We start from the raw sequence: 23,190 nt of genomic DNA, 5'->3' as shown, positions 1-23,190 counted from the left end.
CCTGTTTCTTCACAGGGATACTGGCAGGATGCATCCATCTGCAAAACCTCTAAGAACAGTTCAGCAGCACGCTGTGATGAGACCATAACAGGCTGAACACATGCCATTTCGTGCAAGGGATGGTAAAACTGTCACGTGGACCAGGCCACTGCCATGAGTTATGAAGGACTTTTTTTTTTCTACTTCAATCCTGTGTCTCCTCCAGGCAACAGATGTTGCTGTCAAGAGACAATGAAGGGGAAGGGGAATGGATTGCCTGGTCAAAAAATGGATGCCAAGACACTGTGAAAAAAAAACACAAAATGAGAATCTTGGATAACCACTTTAGAAGAGCAAGACTATCTTTTACCAGCACTACCATGAAGATAACCCTGCTCAGTACCAACTATATTCAACACAGGATGCAGTATGATGAACATCACACAAGGATCAAGGTGTTTCCACAGAAACAATAGCAAGTGTCAGTCTGGAAATATCTGAATAGAGCCTCTTATTCCTTGGGACAGACCGCCTAAAAAGATGCGGCCTCCTGTGCCCCTAGTATTACAGACCTTTACTTACCTCTGTTTCAGAAAGCCAAACCCGGCAAAGGCCAGAGCTGTCAGCCAGGCTCACAGCTGCTGGCCTGCCCCACTACCATTCTCTCCATGATGGCATTAGTGCCATTAACATAAATACAAGAAAAAAGTAAATCTACTTGGACATTTCTAGACCAACAATTGCTAGTTGTCACCAACTATTCTGTAGACATGGAGTCATTGTGAATTGTTGTTTAAAACAGGTGTGAGTACATCTGCAGCTGGTAGCGCCTATGATAATCTAGAACTAGAAAAACTTTGAAGAAAGGAAACACCAGCCACATGGCTGAAATGGATGCCAAAAAAATAGACTAGGATCACCAAAAGTTGAAAAGAGAAGACTGAGGCAGGAGATAATATTGAAAATGTTAAAATAACATAATACAAAACTACAAATATAAAATATTAAATACATAATATAAAAAAGATGTGAAAGCGATGACTAAGGAATTATTATTCATTTTTTTCTCATAATATCAGATCCACTCACCACCAACTGAAACTGTCAGGTTGAGAACAAGTCCAATAAATTAAGCTCTCTAGTCATTATTCACCAGCTTAATATTTTCTATAATGGTCAGTCTGCTTTTGTTGACACTTCAGAATTGAGTGAGAGACTGCATAAAACAGTCAGTCTTAACAGTTACATATTGTCACAGGTACAGGCAACTGAAAATGGCATTCAGAAGGAACGTGTAAGGCATCTGTATAGTCCTTTGTAAGACATGCCATGAAAACCAGAGAAGGTATTTGTCACTGTCATTCAACAGCAGGTATCTTCATCTTCAAAGAATCAGTGATTTCTTTTCTGCACGGGCTGCTCATCATATCAACTAAGTAACGATTCTCCAAACAATTACCTCATTAAGTAATTTTGAATATTCAGCAAGAGAAGCTGAAAAATTCACCCCCTGACAAGGAAAAACATGTTGCACTGGCAGCGGCTATCATAAATGGAATTTAAAAGGAAGCTCTTTGTCCTGCTCTCAGCACTCCCTGCAAACCATGGACATCATGCTGAATGCCTGGCTGACACAGAGGAAACTGGACCTTCATCACAGAGGGTTCAAAATTCACCAGCTGGCAAAAGTAATTGGGAGAGGATAGTGAGTGATATTTAAGTCCAAAAAAAAGTGATCTTCTTTGATAAAACTCTAGACAATCATTTGATAATGAAGGCCAGAGACCATGAATTATTTTGAAATGGGACAGTACGAGGTCTTTTTATATGCAGAGCATTGTAATACTGTGAAACATCATGTCCTTATTATTAACATGCTATTTATGTCAGCAAAAAACAGTTATACAAAAATCGTCAGAAAATTGCAATATAAAAATGATACTTGCCTTCTTATTACTCTTCAGTATGTCATTACAGAAAAGTAATTTCAGGGAGTACATAATAAGAAAACGATATTAAAGTATACAATAAAATAATCTCTTTTACACTTTGGGGACTGTAAATAGCTCTCAGAATAAAACTGCCAAGCTTCTGGATGTCAGTGAAAAACAGACAACAATTCAAGCTAAGTGAAATATTCCAACTGCTTTAAACTGGTAGAACTCTCTATTTCTTGCTGTCAAAAGTCCTTAATGGAGTAACAGCCTTATCAGCCTTATTGCCTATCAGGCACATACTTCACCTTGTTCCAGTACTGGATCAAAATAATATGAGAAAAAGGCCCAGGTGAAACAGAGCATTAAGAAAATGAGGGATGGGAGAGAAAGTTCTGGCTTACAGAAATGCAGTGTTTGTCTGATGAAACAAGTTATGGAAGAACTCTCATTATTTAAGGGACACAGTAATAAAAGATACAGTTAAAACTTACTTCTCTGTTCTACTCTTTCCTTCTTTCCCCAAAGGCATATGAAGTCATGAGCCCAATGTGTGATTTTTTTTTCACTGGTAATTACAAAAAGATTATCATTGAAAAAAAAATCAGAACTATCCCAGTTGGTTGTGGAGGGAGTCTTCTGGCAGAGCAGAGCAATATAAAGCACACTCACTGTGAGAAATAGTCCCCTTCCTATTAGCTAACTACAGAAATACGTCTCCAAGAGAGCCATGGATAATAAATGACAAAGAGAGGTTGTTCTAGATATCCTAAAGATTAAAGGAAAAGGCATAGGCCCTACTCAGAATCAAGAAACAGAATGTCATTTTACATATAGTGCACAGACATTTTTAAGTACAAATAGAGCGTGAAGTAAGAAAACTAAAAATACTTATATGAAGCACAGTGCTTCTAAAATCCTTACGGATAACTCTGAAGTAAAAGGCTTGTGTTGTGAGCAAGAGTGATTGTTACTTCTAAAACTTCAGTTTACCCTTCTTTTCTCATGGAGAAGCGTCAAGCTGTCCCTAGAATAAAATATTAGGTACTGTACTTAAGTACATTACAGTGTTTTTCCCCTAGTGGCTTTTAATTTGACCTTTGGTAATCAAACACTGTTTTATTCACCAGCCAGAGAAAACTGAGGCTCTTATCTAACAAAGAAATTTAGAAATTTCAGAAAACACTTCAGAGACCTTACTTCAAAATCTAGTTTGGAAATATGGTAGTTATTACGGAGTTTTTACTTTTGTATGTTACATTAAATGCACAACACTGACAGAAATCAGCAACTTTGACTCATTACAAAAAAATGGTAGGATTTGATGCTGGTGAGTGCTACTCCAACTTGTGATTATGTGTCTCTGGAATTTTTATTTTATCTTAAGTTCAGTTTTTCAAAAAACGCGTATCCATCTGTCAGCTGCCTGTTTATTGCCACAAATAATTTTGCAGCATTTAAGCTGTCTGGACAATTCCATTACCTTTTTACTTTCAGTGCAACATTTTATTCTAATTCTTAACTTCATCTTCTCTTATTTGGTGCTCTTTTATGGACATTAAGCCAACTAGCACATCTGTGACAGATTTGCTCTGATATTCCTGGTGGGATTTGGTAAAAACAGCAGAGCATACAGTCCAAAGTCCATGGAAGCCAAAGTATCTTGCCATTCTTTGAATGGCCTTTGAAACAAGTTCCAAATATATGCTGCATTTCTCTGTAATTAAAAAATATGCCTGTCATTCTGAGACTACAAAGCTAGTACATAATACAATGGTAGCTGATGTGATTTCTTTGATGCTAAAGATATTTCTAATAAAGATATATCTCTAAATTCTCACTCAACATAATGTATGATGTCACTTGGACAAATTTAAGTATTTTAATTTCTTATGGTGATCAGAATTTGGCTCAATGGTCTCTTTGTCTCCTATTTACATGCACATATTTGCTACTTTCTATATAAGGGGTCCTACATATGAGTTCAAGACTTTTCTCTTCTAGAAGAGGAGGTCTCCTACAGTGATTTTTTTTTCAATTAAAAGGAGGAGGTCTTTAAGTGCTGAAGTAACACCAACCTGGGGAGGGTAGATTCAGGGAAAGGACTGAGAAGAGAATGCTGTTTCACTCTTGAAAAGACAGTCATAGACAATAGAAAGGAAAAAAGAAATGATGACTCCACCATCAAGGTCATGCCCCTCAACATTTCTAATTTTTACAGATTTTGCAGTGAAAAAACAAAAGGTAATCCAAAGCACTCTTGGACTTTCCTGAAAAACTTGTTAAGTGCAAGACCATTAAAATAGCAATACCTGAAGCATCGTGAATGTAATTCAAACTCTTCCAGGCCTTCTGTAAAACAATTTAAACACACTTTAGCATATTATACTTCAAAACTGTTATTGGTGCTCCCTAGCAACAGAATTAATTGCCTCACATAAACTGAACTCACTGCAAAATCTTAATTAACCAGGCTGTTATTTAAGAACAAAATAAATTTCAACTAAAATCTAGAAGAGCTTGTCAGTCAGTGGAGATCACAGTCAGTTTAATATAATAGACGTTTGCTGGAAAAGTGCTTAGAGGTGTAGCAAAAGAGCCATTTTCAAGTTTTCTAATGAAGTGGTACAAATACAGACTTTGAAAAGGTTTTAGTTGTTCTGATATTTATGTCTAGACTAAAATATTTAACTCTCTAATTGAGCTCAATTACACAACTGGATTGTAACATTCTCTTTGTAATCTTTAATTTTACCAATTTTAATTGTGAGAGCATCTTCATAGTTTTATGTTTACTACCTCTTTATTTTATTGACTGGAAGGCTTTCTTGCAGCCCACTTTTCTGTGCTTAGTGAGAACTGTCCTCTGCTTGGGACCCCATCCTATCATAGCATTGTCAGTGCCATGGCCTGAGGTGGCTTCAGGGCCAGCCTGGAAGGACGGCCAGGAGCTCTATCAGGAGTCGTTAAATAACAGCGTAAGGCACCTCGTCCTCAGTCAGCGTGAGAAAGGAGGCCTTCACCTCAGCTTCTAAAACAGACCAAGCTTTTTGTCCCATCTTCTGAAAAAACAACCAATTTTTTTAATGTTATTTCACTCTCAGCTTCTTCTCCATTAATACCACATTACTTTGCTACTAGATCAGCTTACAGTACAATAGAATCATAGAATCATAGAATTGCTCAGGTTGGAAAAGACCTTCAAGATCATCAATCCAACCACAACCTAACCATACTACCCTAACTCTAACAACCCAGGGCTAAACCATATCCCAGAGCACCACATCCAAACGGTTTTTAAACACATTCAGGGATGTTGACTCAACCACCTCCCTGGGGAGCCTGTTCCAGTGCTTAAAAACCCTTTCTGTAGAGAAGTTTTTCCCAATATCCAACCCAAATCTCCCCTGGCACAACTTGAGGCCATTTCCCCTTGTCCTGTCACCTGTCACCAGTGAGAAGAGACCAACCCCACTCTCACTGCAATCACCTTTCAGGTACTTAAAGAGAGCAATAAGGTGTTTCCTCAGCCTCCTCTTCTCCAGACTAAACAGCCCCAGTTCCTTTAGTCGCTCCTCATAGGGCATATTCTCCAAGACCTTCACAAGCCTTGTTGACTTCTTTGGAATAGTAATGATAGTTAGAGCTGAGGACGGAACTGTATTTCCCTTTGAATAGCCAGAACACACTATACAGTGTTTAACTGGCCTTATATCATCTACATAAATAAAGATACCTGTTCCAGCAAAAAAACTGATGGAACAAAGCTTCCACTTCAAAAATTTTGTGAGAGTTTGAAGTGGCAGAGTGAGCTTGTACTAATCCACTGCTGTGCACCATGTGAAACCAACATTTTGGATCTAGGGACTGAAACTCTATAACTGAATTTACACTTTTAAAAACCTACAGCTTCGGCAACACCTGAAACGTAGTCCAGATGTTGGGAAAGCACAGGATAGCACTGAGGGTATCCCCAGAAACAGCTCGTTGCGCGAAAGAGGAGGGCTGTTTTCTACACACATCCCTTGGGGATCTTTTATTTGCTATTATGCAGTGTTCACTGATGTTGGAAGAAGTCCATGAAAGTCCCTGTATCAAAACCACACATCTCTGAGATTGCCCATTTGTAGACAGGACCTCACAAGGTCCAAGCATGAAGTCAAGCATACAAGCTTCTCTTGGCAGGATTGGGACCTGGATAATGCACTGGTAAGTAATGAGGACATTATGAAGAGAGTGGGGAGCAAGCTACAGGAAGGACAGTAATTTTCAAGATACAATATGAGAATTTAGTGCAAATGCATATAGTTGCTTTTATAAGTGTTACTGAATTATCATTGTCTATAGCATGCATGCATATTTTTTATAAAATGGACCCAGCTCTCCTGAGATGGAGTCTGGGATATTTCTCCCTCCTTTGGCTGGGAATACAGACATCTGGGTGATGTTAAATGAGGTGCAGGGACAGATACATCCCTTCTTGGCCCTGCCTGTGGCAGTGGGATTGGAACCCGATGATCTTTGGGGTCCCTTCCAACCCAAGTCATTCTATGATTCTGGTTGCGATGGAACATTAATTCCTGGTCATCATGATTTTCAAAAGATTGCAGAATTTATATTAAAAGTATTCTGGTTTGGGGTTCCTGAAGATCTATGTATTTACTAGAAATCTTTAAAATGAATTGGCTTTAAAGTTAAAACTTTTTATTTCTAAAGGAATAAATTTGGTATTTCTAGAAAATAAATGTGGCAAAAATCTGGGGTTTGCTCAGATATTTTCCATCATATTCACATTTTGACCTTTTTGACTATTCATTTAGAATTCCCAAGTCTTTTTATTATTTGTGTAACCCTCCATGGGAGCTGCTATCTACAGGTTTTGAATTTATTATCTCAGGCTGCACAAAAGGACCATGAGATAACCTCCTCCCCTACCATTCTGTTATGGCTGATTGCAACTTTAAACATGCTAATAATGGAAAAATCAGAGCTTCGCTGAGCAAGCTGCTAGCTTTTTTTTTAAAGAATATATCCTAGTACTGCAACAAACCAAAAGAGGAAAAGAGAATAGCTGGTGAGGAAGGGAAGAGGAAGAAAGCATGGGGTGCAGCAGAGAGAAAATCCTTTTAATACAGTGTTATGCTTTGGAAAATCAACCAAAGTCTAAAACGAAAAAAGGAAAATTCAAAGCAATTCTGAAATGTGAAGCTATTTCAAGCCAAACAAGTGCCTTGGAAGGCTTTCCAACATGCCTCTTGCTGACAGTGATGGAGCTGTGAGCTTGCCTGCAGCTACATTCGTCCTGTATCATAAGCTTCAAGGTCAGCTGCGAGTGACACAGAGTGCACGTGTCTCCTTCAAACAATGCATCCTTTTTTATATCTTACTGCACGCATTTTTATTTATCTCTCTGCAAATGAGAGAGGTGGTTATGCCAGAAGAAAATTGTTCAGCAGCAGTGAAGGTCAGGAGCTGAACAGATTTGTTTAACAAACTGTCTCAGTACCACCTTTCTAATCCTCTGAGAGAGGAACAGAGCAGAAGTGCTGTTAAAATTCAGTCTACTTCATTATTAATTTACCTCTTTTTCTTCCCTATCAACTCATAGACCATAATACCTTTCACCCCTAAGCAAAAGCCCCAGGCAAAGCCAGGCTCTGGCCTCAAGCAAGAAAGAAGTCCATGTATTACAGGGACTCTCCAACACGAGCAGGCCATGGGGCCACCAGCTCAGAGAAACACCCACACATTCCCCATCACCCTCACTCCCATGTCCTAAACTATGCTATGGGGAAATGCAGGATGTACGCACAGTAACTTGGCAGCTACCACCTGTGTTTGCATGGGTGTGAATACACAGATGGGAACTCACCACGATCTCCTCAGCTCTAGAGAGGAGTAGCATGGCTTTAGCACAGGCACTCACAGTCTGTCTGCATGTTTCCTGCAAATGCAACAGTGTGTAATGCACGAGGAGAGTAGCTGAAACCTTGCCTGAGCAGAGCCTGTGGGTAACTGTTGGGATATCAGCACCAGGTCAAAACACTTAGGCAATGGAATTGCAGGTGTTAAATGTTGTCCTGGTTTCAGCTGGAACAGAGTTGATTTTCTTCATAGTGTCTGGCATGATACTATGTTTTGGGTTTAGGAGAAAAACATTGTCAATAACACATGGATGTTTTAGTTCTTCTTGAACAGCACTGTGCAGAGCCAAGGACATTTCAGTTCATAGAATCATGGAATAGCTTGGATTGGAAGGGACCCCAAGGATCATCAAGTTCCAAGCCCCCTGCCACAGGCAGGGCCACCAATATCCAGATCTGGTACTAGTCCAGGCTGCCCAGGGCTCCATCCAACCTGGCCTTGAACACCTACCTCCAGGGATGGGGCATCCACAACCTCTCTGAGCAGCCTGTTCCAGCACCTCACCACTCTCTCTGTAAAGAACTTCCCTCTGACATCCAGCTTCCCTCTTACATCCAAGTTTCTCAGTTTCTCGTTCTGTCCTGCCAGTGAGGGGGTTGGGGGGCACATGGAGCTGGGAGGGGATTGGATGAGGACGGCTGACCTAAACTAGCCAAAGGGATATTCTGTACAATATGACATAATGTGAAAAAAATCTACAAAACTGAAGGGAGCTGCCTGGGGGGCAGTCACTACTTGGGAACTGGCTGGGTGTCAGTGGGTGGTGAGAAATTGTTCTCTACATTGCTTGTTCTGTAAATATATATATCTCATATATATGTTTCATCTATCATATACATAGATTTAGGTTAGATATAAGGAAAAAATCTTTTACAGAGAGGATGGTGAGACACTGGAACAAGTTACCTACTGTGGCTGATGCTCTGTTCCTGGAGACTTTCAAGGCAAGGCTGGATCAGGCCCTGGGCAACTTGATCTAGCTGTGGTGTCCCTGTTCACTGCGGGGGAGTTGGACTAGATGGCCCTCAGAGGTCCCTTCCAACTCTAAGGATTCCATAATTCTATGATTATCATTACTGTTATTTCCCTCTTCCTTTTCTGTCTTAGTAAATATTTGTTATCTCAACCCTTGAGTTCTACTTGTTTTTCAAATTCTCTCCCCTATCACACTGGGAGAGGGAATTGAGTACAAGGCTGTGCGGTGTTTAACTGCATGACAAGTTGAAGCACAACAAATGTATTCCCCAATCAGAATAGATCTATGTAATTAACAATCTGCAAAGGGAAGCATACATACAATGCACACATTCATACAAGAAGATAAATCAATCAAATGCCCAAATAAAAGCATAGCATAAAACTAACTAGAAAGCTGCAGAGAAGACATTATAAACAGCTATCAATAAAATAACATACTGATTGGGTCCATTGTGCAACAGCTATTACACGTGAACTAAGGCTATCTGAAGCTTGACAGTACAATATTTCATCCCGATGAAGCTGGCAAGGCAGGAGATGGTGGGAAATGAGACCTGGCAGAAAACAAGACATCAGAAGTCCCTCAGGGTTCATGGGCTTCCTTGGTGCAGTTATTTGGTGAGGGGTTTGATATGCGGGCACTAAGCACTCCTGAGAAGTCCAAAACAGAGCAGCCTTTGTGGGTAGGACTTCTGCTACATTGATTTCTGGCACTTTCCTTGCAGCCTCCCTGAGAAGCACTGCCTTTCCCTGCAGGAACCCACTGCCTATTGACCACAGGCTTCTGCCTGAAGGCCTGAGGAAACTTACCTGAATTGCTTTTCTTACCTTCTGTGTTTTTCAGACCTTTTTCATAGATCTGCCATTTGTGAAAAATCCCTCGAGCTATGACACAAAACAAAAATAAGCATGTCTTTTTCCTTGCTACAAACAGGACCAGAGATCTGGGGAGGTGAAAAGGGAAGTTCTTATCCTCAGTATGTTCATTGGGATGCCCCTAAGTATTAGAGCTGTGAGTATATGACTTTCTCATGTATCCTTCCTTTTTTTTTTTTTTTTTTCCATCTCCATTGTTTCAACCCCATTGTTTCCTTGCAGCTTGGATAGAGGTAGGCACATCAGGTTGGGCACGAGGTGTTTCTCCCACATTGCTTAACTTACTGAACTTATGTTATACATGGGAGTCACATTCCAAAACCTCTTCCTTAGCTCATGCACCTGCTTCTTCCCTTTGAGTGCTGGTAGTTCACTCATTTAAACAAAACAAAAAAAGAAAAAACACAAAATACCCCATCCATGAAAAAGAGGGTGTTTCCACAGATCCCACCTCCTTATACAATGACTTAATTCTTAATCACACATTTCAATTATGTCAGATTAATGTCTCATGTGAATTGTATCCTCTACCTACTGGGAAAAAGGAATATCCTCCTCCCTCCTGCTGACACTGGTGCACAAGCTATCTTGCAGCACTCCTGTTCAGGAAACTGATGTAGCTGAAATGTAATCAAGAGTGCACACACGCATCCATTTCATCTAGGTCACACGGAATCCTTGTGTTTTTAGGGATGTGGATCTTACCAATGTTCAAGCTTGGAAAAACACCGGGCAATAAAGCAGGAGAATTTGAGGAAGGATTTTACAATCAAAGAGATGCATCGGCGTCTCCACATGAATGTCCACAAAATCTTTTAAGTGATATGTTCACTAGGATTTTCAGAGAACCCGGAACAGAATAACAGAATACTATATTAGATTGGTTTTTTTGTTTGTTTGTTTTGTTTTGTTTTGTTTTTTTCCTAGAGGTGGTAGAACAACCTATAAATCACAATATTTCAGAAAAAAAATGTCACCCTTTCATATTATATTACAGTCAATGAAAATCCTTCTGGAAGTTCATCAAAGCAGCAGAAAATCTTCACAAAGTTAACAAAAAATATGGTTACCTTTTTTCAGAACAAGCTATTTCTACTTTTTTCCCCAGGCATGTTGTAAAAGCTATGTATCAAAGGTCATGTTACAGGCTAGAAAGAATTCAGTAGCTGAAATCACTGTATTTTTGTTCAAGAAGTCTGAGATGAACTCTCACTTCCACCCTCTTGCTTACAGTAATGGATTCACTTCAGGGGTTGGGTATTACTGTTATTTTTTCAATGTTTCTACTCAATTACTCTTTTTTTTGCTTTAGTTCTCTGATTTCTGATGAGGCATCATGCTTGATGGAGACTTCAAACATTTCAAAGTAGCTGCTGAATTCCAGCTTATTGTCTTTATTAACCAAACTTCTGATTACTACTTAGGCAGTAATCATGTAGGACTGATGAAAGAGTGAGAGGTGTGAATCTTTCAAAAACCAGTCCCAGGATGAAAAGTCTTTCCTGGGGAATGTTTGAAACTATTTTTATACCTTGCTAGCAAAGATGCAGTGGCCTTTTGACACAAAAAGACTCTCATTAAAACTTAGATGTCAGTGGGCTCCCTTGATCAGGATTGATTTCTATTATGTGGTACTGTGCTTAATTGAGAAAAAGCAGCAGAATTGGAGTAAAGTAGCCAAAGGTTATTTATTTAAGTACAATAATATCTACACTTAGTCAAGAGACCCCACGGAACAGCTTTTTGCTCTGATTAAATTATATACTCAATTAAAGGTTTCAAACCAACTCCTGCTCAAATCAGTGGGAGCTTTCTCCATCAACTTTAATGGCTGTTGATGAGGCCTGCAGAGAGGATGCTGCTTCATACCTGAAAGTTTTCCCAGACCACTCTGTTTTTTTGGGAGGGATCCCAAGACAAGATGTGGCCTCAGAGATTTCTAAGGTAGGAAATTTTTGCAAAGAGGAAAAAATCAGGAGTTATTTCTGAGAATCTTTGCATGGCAGCTGTTTATTGAAGGTGGTGTACTGAACCGTGAAAGGCAGGTGTATGCTTATAAATCCACTGAATAAGCAGACAATTGGCCCTTTTTCGTGCTTGAGAGTGTATTTAAATAAATAAATAAATAATGCTGATTATTAAATAAGAGCAAAGCTCTGAAGGATTATAAAAGACTTTTATTTTTTTTCCCCTCAAGTGCTGGTGAAATGAAGAGAACTAGAGAACTACCAGAGTAAATTTCCTAAAAAATTACTGGTTCCCTTTGTAAGAATGCTTGAAAATAATTTAATATTAAGGAACATTTTAAGAGATTGGGTCTTACATTAGAGTCTTTCACTTAAATAACTTAATAGAGTTGAGTTTTTATAGCTACTTTTCTAATTCATTGTCTTCTGGTAACTTAACAACCGGGGCAGTAAATCATCCATCCCCTTCAACAAGACGCAAGTCTTTCAGTGCTGAAAAGCTTTTTTTTTTTTTTTTTTTAAAGAGTATTTAAATTCTGAATCTGTATCATTTAAGAACCAAGCCAGCCAGGTGAAAATGTATATATATTTCCAGAAAGGTCAGAAGACACAGGAGATGGCAGCTTCAAGTATGTCTGGCTTAAACCACTGGACAGCTGCATTCTTTGGGAGGTGGTTCAGGTATACTGTGCTCCAACTGATGAGCTAGGTTGAAATTGTGGGTTGTAGCTGACCATATTCAGTGTGACCACTGTTGTTTGTGACTGTCATCACTTTGTATAATATTAGCTGAAGATTTCCTAAAATCCAGGACTCCCAGCTTCTGCCAAAACATCCTAATCACTGTCGTTTGCTCAGTCACTTGCTTTCCTTACTTCCGTGTCACTTCCTTTTCTGCACTTTCACACAACAGTAAGAGGTTAAGTAGAAGATGTCATCACGTAGCTTGTTTGTTTTTCTGGATACATTCCTGGAAGGCAAGAAGGTTTGTATTTGCCATCATAGAAGATAATGGAACTGGTGGGAAGTGGTACTCTTCAGTAGCACTAGGGTAGTGGAAAATTCATGAAATTACAAGAAATGAGATATTATGATTTGTCATGATGGTATATAGGCTGTCTTTCTGTGTCTCTGTCAGACTTCTAGATCCTAATAGGGATTACAAAGAATGAGAAATCTGGGTGCTAGGACCAAGTAGATCAGTACCTATGCCATGAAAGATTGTCATGGTTTTATGATTTTAGGTTATTGGTATTCCACATCATAATGTCATGTAGTGAATGTACTTGGTTCTCAGAAGAGAAGGACTACTACATGATGTTATGATGTGGAATACCAATAACCGTCCCCTGTCCCCTTCATCACGGAACCAGGCCGAACACCCGTAAACTGTTGACAAAGATGCATTAGGCTAGGTTTTCTTTAACTCTATCTTAAACTGAAGATAAAATTAAAGGCATTTGGAGACTTTCAGTATGAAGTAGTCAATGAGAGAGAGGATCTCAGAAACTTTGTATATTGGATATTCAGACCACCTAAGTCCTATTCTGAATTTGCCTTGTTATAGTTAAATGTCACATCTCATTGTCTATGTCTTTCTCCATCCGATCTGATTTAATTTTCATTTTTGAGTCAGTAGCAAATGGCACAATGTTAATGTATCCCACCATTGTGCATGCTGATGCTTTTGAATGAGGAATTAATTTGTACACTGAATATATTACAGAATACCAAGGAAGTCTTGCATAATGCGAGCTTCAAGAGAGTTACTGGGTTATAGTGAAAAGAAACATTTTTGACATCACATAGGTTTGATACACTTGATAAGCCCTGTTTGCATTTAAATATTTTTAAGAAAATGTAAATCTTTCACTTGTCAGAAAAAATAATCTGAAATTACTACTAGTAACATTTAGTTAAGTATAACATATATTTCACATTCCTCCATTATTTAGTCCTACAGTTTGTATACTTAGTCTTACTAAGTTTGTCTACCCAATATTCTATCAGAATGCATTTTGAAGTTGAAAGCATCATTACTGTAATTGCATTTATTATCATAGGACCTATGAACATGTCAGCTCAGAATTTTTAGTGTGCATAGTTCTATAGAAAGAGAAAGCTACTAGTTGTCTCTCTTTCTGAATCATATCTCTGAAGTGTTACCTCTTACCTGTCTAGAATGAAGGTTTTCATTCTTCCATTCTTACCCTTCAATTAGAAAAAAAACATCTAATGAACAAATATTATTTTCATGGAATTGAAAAATTTCAATGAACATTATTGAAACAATATTTTTCAAAACTTAATGTTTTGCATATAAAACAAAATTAGCCTATCCAAGCATCAGTGAAAATAAAAAGGATAAACAACGAGCTATCACATTTAGACCTACCTTATTTGCTTAATGGTAGGCTGAGGTGAATATTTTTGAGTTAAAAGAGGAAAAAAGATGCAACTGACTTGCTCTGAGCACTCTGTTAGCTTCCTAGAATATCTGGTATCTCCTCAGGGGTCTCAGACAGCACCAATTCCTCAATATTTCACGTTCTGTTTTTATAAGGCTTGTGTGTAAACTCTCCTTCTTTATAAAGCACCACCATCAACCAGTTAGATGTTTATCAAAAGGGATTTTTATATTTGTTGTTCAGCTCAGGGTTTGATGTAAGCCTTCTGAACGTCAGTTGTTGTGGTTACTCAGGTACACATTTCAGGTACAAGGCAATAGATCTGGATTCTTGCAGAAGTACTGCTGTTCATTGCCACCTCCCCAGTGTTACTACCTCCTGTTCTGTGGGGTTGCTTATTCTCTGCACCTGTTCAAATCAAACAAGTGAGTATAAACTTCCTGCACCTGTAAATAATTATGCTACAATCTCCCCTGCTTGACTTTGCATTAAAAGGAATGATGGTTAATAATTTCAGCGAAGTACTGGAGAACAACAGAAGGACCTTTCAGCTGGCAGAAGTTGTGTGCCGAAAATATTCATTCGTTGAGGTATGCTAGCATATCACCACAGACCATCTTAATATGCCAAGTTTGCTTGCCAGAACAATCTTCAGTAACTTGGAAATCATGCTTGACCAACCTGGTAGCATTCTTATAACTTGGGTAGATGATGGTATAGCAGTGAATGTTACATACGTTGACCTCAGCAAGGCTCTTGACACTGTTTCCCAAAACATCCTTGCAGGTAAGCTTTGGAAGTGTGGGTTAGATGAGTTGGCACTGAGGTGTACTGAGAACTGGCTGACTTGTAGAGCTCAGAGGGTTGTGAGCAGCAGTGCAGAGTCTAGTTGGAGGCCTGTAGCTAGTGGTGTTCACCAGGGATTGGTACTGGGTCTGGTCTTGTTCAACATCTTCATCAATGACCTGGATGAAAGGATAGAGTCCACCCTCAGCAAGTTTGATGATGATACAAAGCTGGGAGAAGTGGCTGACACACCAGAAGGCTGTGCTACCATTCAAGGAGACCTGGTCAGGCCAGAAAGTTGGGCAGAGAGGAACCTCATGAGGTGCAGGTCTAGAGTCCTTTATCTGAGGAGGAAATGCATGTGTCAGTACAGGTTAGGGGATGATGTGCTGGAAATAAGCTCTGCGGAGAAGGACCTGGATGTCCCTGTGGACAGCAGGTTGGCCATGAACCAGCAGTGTGCCCTTGTGGCCAAAAAGGTCAATGGCATCCTATGGTACCTTAAAAAGGGTGTGGCCGGCAGGCTGAGGGAGGTGATCCTCTCCTACTTTGCCCTGGTGAGACCACATCTGGAGTACTGCGTCCTGTTCTAGACTCTCTGGTGCAAGAAAGATGGGGATCTTCTAGATGGAGCTCAGTGGAGGGCCACAATGATGACTGGGGCCTGGAGCATCTCCCTTATGAGAAAAGGCTGAGAGACCTGGGACTGTTCAGCCTGGAGAAGAGATGACTGAGGGGGGTATCTTATCAATGCCTGTAAATATTTATGGTCAGGAGTCAAACTGATGGGACCAAGCTCTTCTTAGCAGTGCCAAGTGACAGAAAAGGGGCAATGGGCATAAACTGGAGTATAGGTAGTTCCATACAAACATGAGGAAGACCTTCTTTACTGTGACAGAGCACTGGAACAGGCTGCCCAGAAAGGTTGTGGAGTCTCTTTCTCTGGAGATATTCAAAAGCCTGGACACTCTCCTGTATAACTTACTCTAGGAAACCTTTTTAGCAAGGGGGTTGGACTAGATGATGTCAAGAGGTACCTTCCAACCCCTACAATTCCATGATTCTGTGAACTTTGTATGCACCTTAATAAGCAAATTTTACCAAAACTTGGTACACTGGAGAAAAGTTTAAAAAAATTAAGTTACACTCAGTAAGAATGGTACTTCAACTTCATGGTCCTTAGCTCCTACTCCCTCTGTTGAATTCATGGTGAATTGGTGCAGCAGGTAGCATAGAGCCAGTATTTCACTGTAACTCTGGGTTTAGAGAGAAACAACGGATCATGTTGCTTACAAAATGTCATCTTGTCCAGCTAGACGCAACACCAAATGCAGAACAAAATCCTTCCTTAAAAGAGGGGAAAGAGAAAGGACCAGAGAAAGACAATAACCCTGACAGTGTCTTCAGGGAAGGAAGAAAAGAGGAAATCCAGTATGGATGGACCAATGCGAAAATAGAATTAATGAGTGGAAAGAAGCCTTCATTCTTACATGTTCAAGGCTCTAAAGGGTTATTCTCCCTTCCCCAAGATTGATCTCTAAGGTTGTTGTCTGATGTCAGTCTAATAGCTCCTGATTTTCAGATTGAAAATCATTCCACGCTCAAGTGTGCCATAGTAGTTTTACATGACATTTTGTGTGCTGTCTGACATATATCACATATATCATATTCATCATTCATCTTGATTTTGCCAGCAATTTATCTGCTTTCCTTACCCCCTTCTTATTTGAACAGGACGTCACTGTTTTATTTGCCATCTGTGAGCTCCATATGGTCACAGCTAATGAAAGCAAGTAGTATAAAAAAGATGACACCACTAAATAACCTTAGTTTTACTAAATGTATTGTCTACTTCTTTTAGCCTCTTTTAGACTGTCCTTCCTATCTTTGAAGGTCAAGACAGATAGTCATGCTGCAGGAATTGAAGACCTCAGTTTGGAATAGCTGGAAAAAAAAGAAAAAAAAAAAAAGCACAAAAACCCAAATCAAAACCAAAACAGTTTTTGCAACTCCAGTGAAATTTGTAGAAAACTCTCCAGGATTAAAGTCCTTCAATATCTTTTTCCCTTAGGTAAGACATGTTTATATTAGCAGCATTCCCTCGATTTCTGTGCTGCATCATAAACAAAGAGTATGGGCTATTACATTTTTTTCTCTTCTTGCCTTATCCAAAGAGCTTATATCTGAATCTATCACCTTGTTTACGAAACCACTTATGTCAGTGGGACAGACAGCATGGGATACACTGCTGAGTGCCACATACTGTTGTGTTTCTGTGCTCTTTGAGGTAATGGCTGTGAACAAAACCAGCTGTATCTACCTCCCAGTTGTCTGTCCTATTGACAGCCTTTGCATTTTGTGGACAATAAAGTTATTTTAGGCCTATATTTGTAGCAATAAGGCCTTGCAACCCCTGCACTCTGCTTTCTCCAGAGGAAGTCCTAGCAACCATAATAGTATCTGTCAGTTGCCCCAGTGGAGCTCTCCAAGGAAGTTGTTTTTCCTGAAAACTCTTGAGGAAAGAGGCCAGGATTTGCTCCTGGTGTATTTTTTACGCTTCAGGAATACAACTAAGGCTGGCTTGGATCTGTGAAACCTCATTAAAGCTCTGGCAGCCAAATTCAGGACCTTTTAAGACAGTAGGTTTCCAAGTTTGATTTTTATAAACAGTGTTGAAATGTATGCCAGGATTTTGTGGCTACAGCACTGTTGTACACATGAATAGTGGTTTTAATGATTTGTTAAAACCTCTAGGTTGTTGGGTGAGGTTTTAGATGTTGTTTTAAAATACATTAAATAGAAATAATTAAATTATGTACTGCTTTTGCAGTGCAACTAAAAGTTTATGTAATTAGAATGACAGGTAATATACAGTATTTAATTGAGGCCCTGATGCTCTTTACGATCAAGTTTGAGTAATTAGTGGTATGATGGCTGAGTTCTTATTACTTAGTATGAAGTTTGTGTTCCATTGCACAAAACATCAATCACTGTTTCTCCATGACAGCCGTTACATCAGTCTCTCTTTTTCTCTTTTGCTTTGACTCTAAGCAGTTTTAAAGTTCTCCCAATTCTGCATTAAGCTTTTCACTGTCTGCCTTGATTGTTTTGACAAGTGAGACCAAACTCTATTGTGGTAGTATGAATGACTACTCAAAAGAATTATTATTTTTTGTTTTGATAATACTCTCTTATTTATTGAAAGACATGATGCAAAAAATGGCAAATTTAACAGATTATTCAGAATAGCTGTGCATCTGTGAAGAGTTTATGTCCACTTATTACAAAATTTAAAAGGACTGTTTTAATACATTTCTTCTGGTGGATTCTTATCACAGATTATTCTCACAGCATCTGTTAGCAAGGAACCTATTTCCCTCAGCACCACCTGAAGTTTCTTCTGTATCTGTGATCAGTCTGAACTTTGTTACAGTGAGGTTTAGTTAGTCATAAATTGACAGGTTACTTGACTCTCTGAGAGTATGACCCTTTCTTTTGTGGCTAGTGGAAAAAATAAAGATGTTTTCCATTCTCTTATTACCATATACATATCTATTAAAGATGTACCTAGAAACAAGTCAGAGCTGTTTTAGTGACTGTGAATAACTGGCCCTCTAAAGGTAACGAAAGAGTATTTACTGGCTCTCCAAAGGCTAAGTGCTACTGAGCATTTCCTGACTACATCAAGACAGCTGTTCTACATTCAACATCTGACAGCATCTAGGCCTCGAGGACTGACATATTAATGTTTAGGAAAAAATGTGAGCATCTTCTCAGTAAAACTAACAAGTAAGGTCGTAGCACCTCCTTGCTAGCCAGCCACTCCAGGATATCCAACAAATATTACTGTGAATTTCCTGCAAGAGATTTAAATGGCCGTGCTAGCATCCCCTTATACAACACACTGTAAGAGCAAGGCATGTATATACACTGTATAATATGAAGAAAGCTTTATCATCTGCAACAAGCAATGGACTCCTGTGAGTGCTTGTAAGATGCAACAACACATACTCCAGTGACTGAATAATACACTGTAAATAAAGAAAGGAGCTAACGTAATGCCAATGTCATGGTTTTATGATTTTTCTTATCAGTATTCTACATCATAACATCATGTAGTGTACTGAGAGTTAAAGAGTTAATGCTCTAGTTTCGTGGATCGTCGATAGACGAGAAGAAGAACTACATACCCCAGAGGACTTTGTGCTGTTCTTTTACCTTTTTCTGCTCGGAAGGAAAGATAAAGATGGTTCGCGGATCACAAGACATCCCCTTTTTTTCGACCTTCCAGCTCGTTTCTGCTTTGGATGCTCCTAGACGTATCGCCTCAGGTTGCTTAGAGTAAGGCCTTTGGTCTTTGGACACTCTCTCACGTTTTATTTGATTTATGAGCTTCAATTCCAATTATATTGTATTATATGATGTTATCTTGTATTCTGAGATCTTATTTAGTAAATTAGTTTGTTGCTCCTCAGATCGTTGCCACTGTTTTGTTTTAGGCCCATCTCCCTATCTTTTCCCTCTTTTCGCCTTTCTCCCTTTCCCAGGGCATGGGTCCATGGGTCCCTCTGCCCCATTAGTCAGAGAACCGGGACAAACCATCCTGTAAACCATTGATATCCATCTATACCGGACTAACAATAATGGGAAACATATGCAGAGTCTAACATCAGGGCATCATCTTTCTAATATGAAGAAGGGGTAAAGGACCTTTTGTATACATACAAGCAGACTAAATACAGGAAACCTTTCTGCTTTTTATCTTTTTCTTCTTTTCTGCTTAAAAAAAAGCAGAGAGACTGATTTGCATAAGAACTATACTGGCTTTTCGATAACACGATTTATCTGAACTCTGCAACATTTGCTTTCTGTTCATTTTTGTTTCCTTTTTGTTTTTATGTTCTTATTCCACATTCAAGAAAAAAGTGAAAGAAAATCTTATTTTACAAAAAGACCTTTTTTGGAGAGAAATGGAACTTAACTTATATAGAAGGTGAATTTGAAACAAAGATTTGGTCCTGAAAAGATGCTCAACAGAAGTTGGTAGCTTTTTTGTGTTGGTCAAATGAATAAAGAACCTTCTCTGACGAGCACTGCAGTTCGTGCTCAGTTTTCAATTTTATTGACTTCAATCTAACTTTGCAAGTTGCTGAGTGCTCTCCATTCTTATGGACTTAAAATAGGTTGAAAGCATATGGAATAGAAGAAAAAACAAGAAGACAGAATAGACTCAGGAAGAACATTAAATTGGAAGTGAAAAACAAAAGGATTAAAATGGAAAAAATAGTGCAAATTATAAGGCAGGTATAGTTTCACCTAACTTCAGTCACCTAAAAGCTAGGTGTCTGTGTTAATTTTCCAGAATTTCTCAATTGTCATGAGGAGAAAGTGACATCTCCACAGAGATACTAATTCCACTGACACTGGAAAACTAATTTTAGGAAGGGCTGAAAAACCCTTCAAGGTATCTTGTGTTTCTGCACTGAGGTTAAAGAGAGTCTAAGAAATAAGTTTGGACTACAGGTTGCTGAAGGTAGACTTTTTCTAGGAGATATATGCATTAATTTCAAAGGAAGCAAATCAGCAAAGCATAGAGAACCACAATCCTAAAGATGAATCTAAAGTAAGCTGATCAAATTTATTGGTTTCTTGTTGACTTGTTAGATGCTTCATTGAAATATAAGATATACAAGATCTGAAAGGCTTTTTCAATAGAAACTCTAATAATTTTTTTTTATAGCTTCACTCATTTTTAATCTTATGAACTTAAGGGTTTTAAAGTACCTGAATGCCCCTATACAGGAAATTAGCCAGCTGTTATGTGCTAAAAGGATCTCATCTGCAGCCATAAGAATTTACATTATTGCCACTTAATCCTTGTAGGTATATCTCAGAACACTGGTAACTCCTTCTCTGTGGGCTACAACCACAAAAGAGCTGAAGCACCTAAACTAGGAATTTGGTCAGACATAATCTTGCTTTATGGTCTTTAAACTTCCATCCAACTGTAGAAAAAATTTCCAACTGATCTCTAACAGCCGGCATTGCAGAATTATTGTCATCTGAAACATCAGGTACATCATTCATTACCTATAAATAGATGCTATGAAGCTCTGAGCACTTTCTATTTTTGTGCCCTAATGACTAATTCTCAAACACCTGGACACTAGCCTGGCATCAAAGACTCAAAAGCCTAAAAAATGTTGTCAGGAAAATCAGTAAGGAGACACTTGTATCTAACCACTAGGAAATCTCTAGTATAAAAAAGTATGAATTCCTCTTCACAACTGAGATATCCATTAGGCTGCAGGAAGTTGTTAATATGCACATAAAATTCAGAAGCCAAAGCCCTCTCTAGAAGGCTGGACTGGGATTCACCTGCTATAAATTAGTCATGGCTGAGATAAATAGGTAGGGACCAGTTAAATAGATCGGGACAAATGTGGGACAGCATTAGAGACAAGCATAGACAGGGGCTTCAGGGTCCCTTAGGATAGAGCTTGAGCTGAGAAGTGTGTTTGGGCAGGGTAGTGGTTGGAGAGGCCAGACACAGGATACAAGAGAAAGAAAACATTCTCCCTGAGGCTTGTGATCATAAGAACACCTGGAGGAATTGTGAAATTGGGCTCAGAAGAATCATAGAATGGTTTGGGTTGGAAGGGACCTTTAAGATCATCTAATTCCAACCCCCCTGCTATAGGCAGGGACACCTCCTGCTAGACCAGGTTGCTCAAAGCCCCATCCAGTCTGGCCTCAAACATGTCCAGAGAGAGGGCATCCACAACCTCTCTGAGCAACCTGTTCCAGTATCTCACCACCCTCATGGTAAAGAATTTCTTTCTCATATCTAGTCTAAATCTACTATCTTCCAGTTTAAAGTCATAAAGAAGACAACTCTGTGACAATGTCTTGACCTGAACACCCACTCTACATCTCTCTGAGACTCATGCTGGGGGGTTCAGAATGAGGACGGCACACCTGCTCTTCAGACTTCCTCCAAGACATGCTTTCTACTGATAGTGTGGCTAATACGGCACTTTTCTTTTAATGTGTGTTCAAGTGTCACCTAAGCAACTTGGTCACTGGTTCATTTCAGCATCTGCCAAACTGTTAGTCAGGGAGTGGGAACCTGTTTCTGCTCTCTTGCATGCTTGAGGAGTTTAGATCTCCATCTCTCGGCCTCAGTGATAACAGTGGTAGCCTAGATTTAGTGCAGAAATCCTCCTCCCTTTCTGTTGAAGTTACAACATTGTCTGGGGAAAAAATAAATGAAGATTTCTATAAATAGAAGCAGAGAGAACAAATATAGTCAGATGAAAAAGGGCAGTTATGTGCCTGAGATCTATGGGGCTATTTTTGCAGAGAAAAATTCCTACTTGTAATGACTTAGAGCAGCTGGTACCCATCCCATACACTTACTTCATGGGGGAATGCCCTGATTACTAGCTGAGGAATGAAAAGTTTTCTTCTACATTTTCTTTCTGAGCCTTGAATCTCTTAAACGAATACTTAGCAGCCAAGTAATCCCTAACTCTAGGAGCAGGGCTATTATATATGAATATTTTCCAAGATGTGGCCTCTTTTGAAACCCAGATTTTTCATCTGTTAATGCTTCAAGAAACTGATGTTTGTTCTGGGTGTCCAGCAGTGTGCAGCTCCTGGTCTCCAGGAACAGTACAGCCCTCCAGCAAAGACAGCACGCGTGCTCAGTGGGGAGTGCTGGACCCGTGTAAGCACTGAAAATGTCAGAGTGCACAACACCATAGATCCAATGCTTTTTGGAGGCATTAGATTTACAGCTCATGCATTGCAGTTATTCTGGGCGTGTGCAATAAGTATGAAGCTGATGAGAAAAATTTCGCTTACTGGGCACTTTCTAAATGTCACATATGCCCTGACTGATCCTTTACACAAAGACATTGCTGCATGTCAGCATACAATGTGAGAAGTCATTTCCCATCTCAAAGTATCAAAGTCTCCCCATGCGGAAAATAGACGTATAGCATGGTCCAGATTCAGTTCCAGGAGCAATCTGTACCACATAAAGTATGGCACTATGTATCTTGTACACATCTAAGTTCTCTACTAGAATTCGTGCTGATTCTCTGTTCCTTTTGGTAACGAGTGATCTTGTCTACCTGGTGTTCACATTAGTATCTATGCAGAATGAATGCAAATGTTATTATTCTTTGCATTGATTTTAGTCTCATGTACACGGGAGATGAAGGCTCAGGCCTCCCTCCCTTTTTGTTGCCCCTGAATAATAGCATTTGCTTAACCAAACTGATTTGAGATAGTCAGGATTCATTTCCCAGAAGTATAAATTTTCTATCCCCC

General features: G+C 39.3%; 1 long non-coding RNA gene across 1 annotated transcript; it reads right to left on the bottom strand.

Moving 5' to 3' along the window:
- LOC110393395 lies at window positions 11,375–14,483 on the bottom strand. The gene is made up of 3 exons (XR_002434991.1): window positions 14,055–14,483; window positions 13,833–13,870; window positions 11,375–12,629 (listed from the first exon to the last, which is right to left on the bottom strand). It is a non-coding gene; the product is annotated as an uncharacterized LOC110393395 (long non-coding RNA).

This window comes from Numida meleagris, chromosome 1 (genome assembly GCF_002078875.1).
Source record: "Numida meleagris isolate 19003 breed g44 Domestic line chromosome 1, NumMel1.0, whole genome shotgun sequence".
Classification (NCBI taxonomy): Eukaryota; Metazoa; Chordata; class Aves; order Galliformes; family Numididae; genus Numida; species Numida meleagris.
The sequence above is the reverse complement of the archived record's forward strand: the minus strand, read 5'-3'. Positions and strand labels throughout refer to the sequence as shown.